Source organism: Piliocolobus tephrosceles, chromosome 11, assembly GCF_002776525.5.
Source record: "Piliocolobus tephrosceles isolate RC106 chromosome 11, ASM277652v3, whole genome shotgun sequence".
Classification (NCBI taxonomy): Eukaryota; Metazoa; Chordata; class Mammalia; order Primates; family Cercopithecidae; genus Piliocolobus; species Piliocolobus tephrosceles.
In genome coordinates, this window is record NC_045444.1 from 73,542,273 (window position 1) to 73,554,177 (window position 11,905).

The following is an 11,905-nucleotide window of genomic DNA, read 5'->3' on the forward strand; positions in this document are numbered from 1 at the left end:
TAGTTGTTACATCTTAATAGCAATGCCAGACATCAAGCCCCCTTATTCCAGAATGGAGAAAATTTTTTGTTGACAGGGAGCAAACTTCTTCTCTTTTCCCACATAGAACCTACAGTAAACATGGCCCAATCACAAAATCAAGGTTATTTCAAAATGAGAAAAAGCTAGCCTAGTACATAAGGGGCTACAGTCCCTAGATTGGAGGTATGAGAAGAGGAGCCTCTGTTGTCATAGACCAAGAATAGCAGGTAAATCCTAGAACCATTCGGGCCTTTCCATTGAAGCTGAAACTGTGGAAGATACACCACAGATGTGGTGGAGATGCTAGCTTCTGTCTTCCTTTGACCACCCAGTCATCCAACAATGGCTGCCATTTACCAAATCCTTTCAGAAGCCAGAGGAGAAAGTTCCCCATAAAAACCACACAAGGCAGGTTGAAAGCAGGGGGTTGGTTTGAGAGCAAACAGCCAGTTGACCAGCATAGATGCCAGCAGAGAAAATTTCACTAAATTATCCAAGGCATCAGATTGCCTCTACTAACACTCTTTATGACTTCTGAATCAGAGAGTGTCTGGCATGCTGCTTCTGACAGCCTGGGATTTGGTATGTAAATGCCCCTATTATCAGATACTTGCTCCTCCTTGTCCATGACTGATGCAATGTCAGTTGTTTATCTATCTTATGTTGCCCTGATTTCAACCTCTGCTTACATAGATCATTCAACACAACAGAATTTTGACCCAGATCAACAGTGAGGTTCCCAACACTAGAAATGACAATATTTCCATAGTGTATTAAAATGTGAAGTTAATCACTAAGGATATTGCATTATATGTAATTAACTTTTAGAATTTTTTAAAGATGCAATAAATTATTGTCAGTTAAGGAATCATTGTAAGGTGAGTATTCTTCAGAACATAAATTTTACCTGATATGTAAACTAATTCATTTCTCTTAAGATGATTTTAACTCTGAGCAGTAAGACTATCATTGGGTTACTGTAGCATAAATCACAGTAAAATTAAAGTAATGAAGCAAATGGTTTCTTAAAAATATTTTAGCTCCATTTGAATTTTTTTCACTTCTTGAAGAGAAAAACTTGTTTCCAAATAGCAAATTTATTCTACATATAGATCAGCACTCACCTATTCAAAATCAAGACTTTGCTATCTACAATGAAAGAAAATACAAAGGTTTGGCAAAATGTGATTTTTTAGTTGAGATTATAATTATTCACAGAAATTTAAGATAGAATAAAAAAGACACTAACCTGACTTTTGTTCTTTTTCCAAAGGGAATTTATTAATCAAATGCATTCTGTCTTGATCCTGCCATTAATAACAAGTTGGGTACCTTCTGTCTACAGGGTTTTGATAGGTTTCAGAATTCAGGATCCACTTTCTTTTTTTTATGTCAGTAACTATCATGATGTAGTGTGACTGCTAAACTGTAAGATGGTGCTGTAAACTCAGTTTTACAGGTAAAGTTGTTAATGTAAATTTGCTTTGAGATTTATACAGTAAATTTTGAATCATATATTCACTTGGAATATTTACTGTGGTATCTTTTTTATGACTCTCATTTGGCTTGCCTACTTAGGCTTTTGTTTTACTAAACAAACTAGGTTTTATGAAATATCTTACAACTTGTTAAGTACACTTATTTTTGTCTTCTGAGACTTTTTAGGGAATCGAATAACAAATCGTTTTTAAAGTTTTTTTGTTTATAATTTTGTAGTAAAGAGAAATATAAATTATTTACTTCAAATTATCTTTGTAAAATTTGAAATAATATGAAAGTATAACAAATGTAAAACAAAATTTATCCATAATTTGATTCTTACCCTTTAACCACTGCTGATGGTTTACATATCTTCAAATTGTTTGCATATGCAAATACATTAGCATAATATTCTATATTTATTACTATACTTGATAATATTTTGTGGCTGTGTCTCCGTATTTTTATATAGACCTCACTCTTTTTAATGTAGGTACAGTATTTCATTTTATGAGTTAACTACAGTATATTTAGTCAAATGGACATATAGATTATTATAATTTTTTTTTCAGTTCCAGACAACATCTCATGAATACCCATGTACACTGGTTCAGGTACTTCCAGAGGACAAGCTTCTAAAATTAGAATTATGCAAAATCTATATTCAATTTATAACTTGGTTGATGTTGCTGAATTTTCCACTGAAACTTTTCACAAATTTATGTGCCTACAATGACATTTAAAGCGCTAAACCATTTAGCAAAACATGGACCTTACTGCTATAAATTTATCTACTATTCAACACTTTTTTTCTTCCCCATGCCAACAAAAGTAGAAGGGTACTATGTGGGACAAGAAACTGCTTATAGCTTGCCAAATGTTATATGAAATATCATTTACATAAAATCTAAATGTCATTAATTTGAAGATGCACTATTATTTTATGTACTACTCATGAAGAAAGAAAGACACGGCTGGGTGCGGTGGCTCACACCTGTAATTCCAGCACTTTGGGAGGCTGAGGTGGGTGGATCACCTGAGGTCCAGAGTTTGAGACCAGCCTGGCTGACTAGGTGAAACCCTGTCTCTACTAAGAATACAAAAATTAGTTGGGCGTGGTGGCACACAGCTGTGGTCCCAGCTACTAGGGAGGCTGAGGCAGGAGAATCACTTGAACTCCAGAGGTGAATGTTGCAAGTGAGTCAAGATTGTGCCACTGCACTTCAGCCTGGGTGACAGAATAAGACTCCAGTTCAAAAAAGAAAGAAAGAAAGAAAGAAAAAAAATACATAATTACACTATTATACACTATCAGTTATAAGTTTCATCATGAGTAGAATTGTTAGAATGTAGAAAAACCTGAATGTTAGAATTGAGAAAATGTAATAATTTATATTTTGTGCCAACACACAAATACATACATATACATATACAAACACATATAAATGAGAATAGAATTTATATATGTATGCATTGGGCAAATATTTAAAAGGACTTGTAGTCAGTTGGGAGGATGATTACTACAGAGATAGCTTTATTAGGTAGGGAGCTTAGACATTTGCTAGGTTAAATTTTACAAAAAGATACTTTTATGCTGAGCTTATTCTATATTGTTACATCTCCTCAAGCAGCTACTTCCAGTCTTGAACTTTATTTACTTTGTGATAAGTTGAAAAAAAACACAAGGAAATAGTAAAATGAAATATGCTATAATGCCAACAGTGATTGTTTCTGCATAATGTGGATATGGCCAGTGTTTCTTCTTTTATTTTCTTTTTTATCCAAATTATCTGCAATTATAATGCTCAAAATATATGATAGAAAAAATATGTTAGAGTGAGTCCAGTGTCCTGAGGCAATAGATAAAAGGCTAGAGATTAGAGATTGGAATCTGTTTCTGAGTAGGAATGTGTGGTAAACCTGTCCCTCTCTCTGTAAAAAAGAAAGAGTATGTATCTCTACTCATTAATCAGGAGAAGTTGTATTAAATTGATGGAAGCCGATAATCTATAAAGAAACAAGAAAAACGGGGCAGGGAATGGAAACACAAGCACTGTGGACCTTTTTTTCTCCCCTATGTGTACACTGGGCCACTTACCTGAGGATAATAGAAGGAGGGTTGCCAGTGAACTTGAAATTGAAAGGTCATGAAGAATAGACTGAGTGAAACCTTGCCCAGACAGAAACTCCCTCCGCATATTAAAAGGGAAGGAAATAAATTGGGTAGATGTTCTCCAGGTTGGATTTCTTTGCCTAGATACTGCCTAATCCATGGACAGAGTTCATAAAGTCAGTTCCCTTCAGGGATTTGTCTAAGCAAAGCCACAAAGAAAGAAAGCCACAGTAAAATTATAGATTATACAGCTATTGAGTATACTTTCTTCTAAGATAATTATGTCTAATAATGCATGAGAAAAACTTTCTTCATGACATATATGTAAAATTTTAAACCCTACAAAATTTAGTAAAAGTAAAAATTAGCATTTAGTCTGTTGATCAGTTTTTTAGGAAGAATGGGATTTTAGTAAGCAGAGGATACAGAGAAGCATATGGGTGAAGGAAAGTAAAACCACAAAGGTCAGAAGGTTTCTAGTTTGTTTGGGGGTACTTTGCAAACTCCAGGCTATCTGGAGAACATAATACAAAAAAGACTATAGTGGGATACAAGGCTGGAAAAATGGTCAAATTAAGAAGGTTCTTGAATACTTCTATATTTGGATTTTACAATGCAGACAATAATGAGCCACTGAAATTATTGAAGAAGGAAAAGACAGGTTCTGATCTCATTAAATACATGAAGGAAACTCAACCAGGCATGTTTAGGTTGAATTCGGTAACTTTCAATAGAGAATAATATAAAATTACCATAACCGAAGCAGTTACCATGGGAGTAGCTAAAATTAAGCACCAGATTGAATTTGGGCAGGTAGAGAGCTGGAGATGAAATAATTCTAGTGTTTCTACATTCAGAAGATGTAATATTTTTCCAATATATTATGAAACATTATAGAATAAATTCTACTTAGAATGTTGTATTTTTTGTAACTTTTGGTGGCTTTTTTTCATTGTGGCTTTACTTAGAAAAATATCTAAATATAAAGATGAAATTGTAGACTATGTCCATGCATTAGCCAGCATCCAGGCAAATGAATTCGAAGTGGAAGATGAAGAGACCTCAAGTTTTGAAAATATGAATACTTTAATGTTGACATTGTCTACTGAGTTTAAAATGTTATTGTAACTCTGTTCTCCCATAACCCTTGTGCAGGTCTCTGTCTTAGCAGAGTTACAACACAGGCATTGAAGTCATCTATTTATTTATCTTTTTCCCTATTTGACAAACACACCTATAAAGGACAAAATTACCCTCTTATTATTCTATACTCCCCGTACCTATGGTAGTTATTCCCATGTAGGAGACACTCTATGTTTGCTGAAATGAACTGAAATTGGCCGGGCGCAGTGGCTCAAGCCTGTAATCCCAGCACTTTGGGAGGCCGAGACTGGCGGATCACGAGGTCAGGAGATCGAGACCATCCTGGCTAACACAGTGAAACCCCGTCTCTACTAAAAAATACAAAAAAACTAGCCGAGCGAGGTGGCGGGCGCCTGTAGTCCCAGCTACTCCGCAGGCTGAGGCAGGAGAATGGCGTGAACCCGGGAGGCGGAGCTTGCAGTGAGCTGAGATCCGGCCACTGCACTCCAGCCCGGGCAACAGAGCAAGACTCCGTCTCAAAAAAAAAAAAAAAAAAAAAAAAAGAACTGAAATTAGGAAGTACACAGATCTGTACCTTAGGTCATAAGATAAAGTTGAAAATATAGGTCTGTAAAGTTGAAAATATAGGTCTGTATATCTTTCAATTACTTATAAGATCCAAAGAAAAATTTGTATTTTATAACTATATTTGAATTTTCAAGTGCTATATATGTTATTTCAAATAATCTTAGCATAAAATATGTTAAATAAAGATATGTCAGATCAAGTTTACAGACTTTAGCTGCATTAAAAATGATCAATAATAAAATGTATACAAATAGCACTCATTTTTTGGCTATAAACCTCAGATGAAAATAGGTCATCATCATCATCATTGAAAACATCCTCAAAAATTAATACTTCATACTCTAATTGTGTGCTCAACACTGGGTTAAGAATTTGATGTCTCATTACAGTTTTACAAAAATTTTGAGATATTTCTTGCCACATAAAATAAATGAGGAGTGCAATGGATAAGCCTCGCCCTGGGAAAACCACCTTCGTGATCATGGTATCTCCCCTGCCAGGTAAGTATTGATAAGAATTGATGGGTGCTGACGAGTTGATGGGTGCAGCACACCAACATGGCACATGTATACATATGTAACCTGCACGTTATGCACATGTACCCTAGAACTTAAAGTATAATAAAAAAGAAAAAAAAAAAAAAATGAGGAACCTGAAGCCGAGAGAAGTTTTGTAATCTTTTTTCAAGGCCACAGACTGAGTCAGCAAATAGCAGAACTGGAATTAAAAACCACATCTTTCTTTCTATAACGTCAATGCTCTAACCCACTAAGATATGTCATTCTGAAAACTAATTAGAAAATTAAAAAAATAGTAGTACCTGAGCAAAAACATTTTAATAATTTTATCAGATAAAAAGAAAATTGTCACAGCTTCTCCTTTAGAACTGATGTCCAAATTCCCTCTTTTCTGAAGCTCAGGTTCAGAACTTGTTAAATATGCTATAGTCCACAGTTACAAGCATGAAGTTCAAGTTTTCTAAGTTTGAAAGACTTCTAACCAAAATAGGTCACCACACAAGTCTTGGGGCAAAAATGCTGATTCAAGCAGTATTTAGAGAGCTTGAACATTTGAAGGCAACAAGTATTGAGTTGAGATGGTCAACACAGACTGATTCTAGAAACAACCACACCAAAGTTAGTCTTGCATCCATGGGATCATATCTGCACTCGTCACTCAGATCCATGTAATGGTATTACATACAATTAAAAGCTGGAAACCCCACTCCACTGTGTTCCTAGAAGAGGCAGAGTTGGAATTTTCCTGATCAACAAATTTTATTTATTTATTTTGAAAGAGTCTTGCTGTCATCCAGGCTGGAGTGCAGTGGCAAAATTACAGCTCGCTGCAGCCTCAACCTCCCCAGCTCAAGCAATCCTCCCACCTCAGCCTCCAGAGTAGGTGGGTCTACAATCACAGGCCACCACACTGGGCTAATTATTTTATTTTTTTGGAGAGACAAGATCTCTCCATGTCGCTCAGGCTGGTCTTGAACTCCTGGGCTCAAGCCATCTTCCCACCCCAGCCTCCCAAAGTGCTGGTATTACAGGAGTGAGCCACTGCACCCAGCTACCATTTTCTTCATTTCTGCAAAGATTTTCTATTATTCAAATAGAATAAAGGAAGAGAATTACACACAACATAGAGTAGCTCAAGTTTGTCTAAGCTATTCCTACCACATTACTAACCTGCCCTATACCAGTTACTATTAAATTCATATTACAATAAGGATTTTTCCTTTTTAAGCAAAAGAAGTCTTATCAAACTAGTATTATTAATTTATTAGTTTGTAGTTTGCATGGTATTAATTTGTACACAATTTTTGGTTTATAGTTGTATAATAATCATAATGAATTTATTCCTACTATGTTACTGGTTCATATGGCTTACAAATTGGAAGTCTATGATTTTTTTTCCTTTTAAAGACATCTATATATTATTCAAGCTTGAGAAACACTTATCTGGAGGACTCTTATGACTGGGGCAACAAATTATCTGTGTTAAGACTAAAGATGGTCCAGGAAGAAAGGGATTAGAAAAGTAGACTGCGGTCATCTAGGGTGACTGCATTTCGATGGCAGTGATTTTGGCAGAGATGAAGTGCCACATTTTTGTTTCTCATCAGCATTCCTGTCAGGAAGTAGAAAACTTGCTGGGTGCTGTCCAAAACTTGTTATCTATTTTTGGAAAGCCAGCTTGTTAGAAAATCAGAATATGAGGCTTCAGATTTACTCTGCAGGCATCTTTAGATTATGAGGGATGTTCCTGTGCTTCTTGGTCTTAGAACACATTATGAAAGGCAAGATACTTCTTTAGAACTATGAAAGTGGACTGTGGATGAAGTGGTTTTTTGTTTGTTTGTTCGTTTTTTAAGAACTGTAAACAGTGCTTGTGATGACCTGTGGTATGCAGCTGGATGTGGAACTCTTTAGCTGGTGAGGGATAGTTTCTCTCCAGATAGTTCTCATGCTTGCAGTATTCCTCTACATGCAATCACACCTTCAACAAGAGGCCAAGGAGATAATAACAATCTCATGCAGATTTATAAATTGACTATATCAGTGATCATGTTTGAGTGTCCATTAGGCCTTTTGTGAACATAACACCTGTTTCAGAAGGCTAGTGATAAGAAAAATATTTTAAAAATGTATTTATATATGCATAGATTTTATTTTCTATTTTTTTCCACATAAATGGAATGTATGTCTGGAGGTCATACATTGAATACATTTAGGAGAGGGACAGAGTTTCAAGTAGCAAAATGATCTTCAGGATGTCATCCAATTACTTTCCCTGGACATAGAGGCGGGCAGGAAGCAATGTGGAACTGGGTCAGGTATATAGGTGTTCCCTTTCCCAGTTAGTGGCTAACTAGAATCGGGTTGGCATAGGTTTTTAAGTCCACCTGAATTTTTCCCCCCCAGAATATCATAAAGCTGATGTTGTTCCCAGTTAGCTCTCAGGAGTTGATGTATGGGGCCAGGCACAGTAGCTCACGCCTGTAATCCCAGCACTTTAGGAGGCCAAGGCGATCACCTGAGGTCAGGAGTTCAAGACTAGCCTGACTAAAATGGTGAAACCCTGTCTCTACTAAAAATACAAAAAATTAGCCCGGTGTGGTGGCAAGCGCCTGTAATCTGAGTTACTCGGGAGGCAGAGGCAGGAGAATCCCTTGTACCTGGGAGGCGGAGGTTGCAGTGAGCCGAGATCACGCCATTGCACTCCAGCCTGGGCAATAAGAGTGAAACCCCCTCTCAAAAACAACAACAACAAAAAACAAAACAAAAAATCAAAGAGTTGATGTATGGAAGCAAAGGGATATATAAAAATCAGAATAAAAAAGATGACTTTTTTTTTCATGAATAGTTAGGTCCAGTCAAAAGGCTCACAACTAGTACGAACTTCTGAGAACATTCATATTTCTTTGCTAGTTAGACATTTACCAGTGAGGTGCAGTGAGAAGACTATGTTTACTATGCATGTAAATATTAAGACTTTATTAGCAGTAGGCTACCAAAGGCATCATGTATACATGTAAATATTAAGGAAATGCCAAAAGCATAAATATTAACATAGGCATAAAATGCTATCCAATCCTAGAAAGAACATGGATGCATGAATGCAGAAGGCGTTCAGAAAGACTTGGTAAATATGAGCCGCATTCTTCCAACCATCATTTGTTCCTTCTTTTGTAACTGTGGATCACAAAATTAATAAATAAAAAATGTGAGTCATCTTTACATGTTTAACACTGTGATCAATGCTGAGGGTGGGAGAATTCTATAAACTATATAGCACATTATCTTTTTCTTCAAAAAATCTTGTAATCTAGACAGTGAGGTAGAGCAAACACAATATCTAATAACACAGATATTAAAGGAATCATAGTAAGAAGCCAGGGGAGAGAGGAAGAAGGCCTCCTTATGGTAGTGAAAAAGCAGATTGGTTAAGAAGATGAGGAGGGTCAGTCAATTTTAGGTGGGGAAAAATCACATAAAACATCCTTTAGAATGAAAGTGAATAATGTGTTTAATGGTAATGAAGAGGCCAATTCGAATGGATGGAAAAAAGTTGTACTTAAGGGACAGAAAACATCTGCAATAGATAGAAGACTAATGGACAATGCAGAGAGATTTTAGGCAAGTGGACGAAGCTAAATTACCCACATAATCGATGAATGGAAATGGGACAATGATGTCAAAAAGGTCATGTATAATTTGTTACATATGACTGTTCCTTTTTGTCTCTCTCTCTCTTGCTCTCTCTCTCTCTCTCTAATATACTTTAGTTTACTTATGTTAGATATATAATTATATTATGTGTAATGTATATATACAATATCTGAGTTATATCTGAGCTTTCTGATATCTATTTATCTATTTGTCTCATGTCTATACAGCCTGGTTTGCCTAAGCCCCTATTAGTTTATGCTTATTTTGGGACGATATCACATTCATATATATATATATACACACACACACATACACACACATATATTATTTAAAAATACTAAAATACTTTTAAATATAAAACTATTTTTGTAGAGTCACCAAAACGACAATTCCAATTTTATGTCAATGCATACATATATTTAAAATAGACATATACCTTAATTTTTTAGCACCCTCTTTAACTATCATTAGTGTTCCAAATTGGATGACATGATTGTTTAGGTAATCTAACCATGAAGGATTGATGATATGAACAAAATAAATAGGAGTGAAAATGGAAGAGACAGAAATAAACATTTCATAAAAAGCAATGAAATTTAATGAATGACTGGAAGAATAGAAGTGATACAAAGAAAATTACTAATCATTCAAATTGGAATAATCAGAAAAACAGTGGAAAAACTCAAAAAATTTGGAAACTTGGGAATGTCGAAAAGATAAAGAACAATTATACAAATAAACATCTTTTGACCTTGAAGCCCCATGATACTTTCTGTGACAATAATCTCATCTTGTTTCTAATAAACACATTCAAACTCTTCGAGTTTCCATATATGCATTAATTTAGTTCTAGTATGAATTCTTCTTAAAATATTAGTCATAATTTTGAGACTGTATATTTACTGATGCATTTATCTGAATAACTAGAGACTTTATGAGTGTCTGAAATAAAAAATTTGTTCTGCAAATAGGAACTTACAAAGGAGTTGTTTTACAAATGAGAATCTAAGGCCTGGTGAGTTAAGCGTACTACTCTGAATCACATGGATAATAATAATGAGGAACCCTACACCAACTGACTAGATATCAGGCACTGTCCTAAGAAAGTTATATATTTTGACTGATTTAACTTCACAACACAACCTATCAAACTAGTACTATAGTATTACCATCCTCATTTTACACTGGAAAGATGAAATTCAGTTTAAGAAATATCTTAGGGTCACACAGCTATTAGTTGAAGAGTTGGAAATTTAACCCATGTCTTCAGGCTGAAAGGTTTTTTATCTGCTATATCATTTCAATCATGGGGGAAATCAAGAAGAACCAATTTTGATGGTTTTCAATTCTAGAGTTTATGCACAAAATGGCACACATTTAGGGAAATTGCTTTAGAAATATTTCTTTTACACACGTGGAGAGAACACATTTATTTGAACTACATGGATATACTCAACACAGCCGATCAAACTGAAATAATGCACTCACACTCGGGGATATGCTTACAAATCATTATTTAAAACCTCTTAAGGAAGAGTAAGACTGTCTTTGAGATTACCTAAATAACTTGCTAACATTGAAATGTGGAAATAAAAAGAAAAATTACACCTGAATTGTGCTTAGTAAGTATTCAAGTATCTTGAATTAAGAAAGCTTACTGGAAAAATATATCCTGAAAGCTGTTTACAACATTCTAGTAATTAAAAATAAATAGCAATTTTTAAAAAGTCATATTCTAATAATGTTTAAACTTCTAAAATGTTTCCATAATATCATGAAGAAAAACATTAAAACTATATTTATAAATATTTCACTTAATAATAATTGAATTTTAGAATATTCAAATACTCTACTTAAAAATTGTTATTTAGTGGAAAGAATTTTAAAAGAATGGTGTTCCATTTATGTTGTGGGGCAGATTATTATTCCTGTACATTGAATTGAAACTTTAAAGGATTTACAGCTTTTCAAAATAATCTGATACCACAGAGAACCTTACACATTTGATAAAACCCTTGAAAAACAAAGTTTTATGTATACAAATAATTGCATTTTCTTAAACTACAATAGAATGTATCAATATAATTGTAAGCAGTGACAGATGTAATTATATTTGATTGGGAAAATTAAGAGGTGTCTATAGATCCCAGCAAATCCCTCAGACAGAAGTGACAAAGGGTCCTCTAAGTTTTAGACAGAGTACAGGGACATCTGCATTCCCACTTCTGGATCTTGGCTGGGGCAGATTAGAAATCACATAGGTTTTAAGAAGAATGGCAACATAGTTTCATCGACAATCCATGTTATGCCATCCTTAATATCAAATGTCTCCTAGTTATTGCAACATTGTTTCATGTTTTAGGCTAGGAAAGAAGGAAGGAAGGAAAGGAAAGGGAAGGGAAGGAAAGGAAAGGGAAGGGAAAGGAGGAGGGAGGGAGGGAGGGAAGGA

The 11,905-nt window shown here is 34.9% G+C and overlaps 1 protein-coding gene and 1 pseudogene across 2 annotated transcripts in view; both read right to left on the reverse strand.

Annotated features, from left to right (window-relative positions):
* TFPI (tissue factor pathway inhibitor) overlaps window positions 1–11,905 on the reverse strand; it is a 96,228-nt gene that overhangs the window by 3,527 nt on the left and 80,796 nt on the right. The window lies entirely within an intron of this gene.
* Window positions 5,667–5,792, reverse strand: LOC111542874 (annotated as a pseudogene).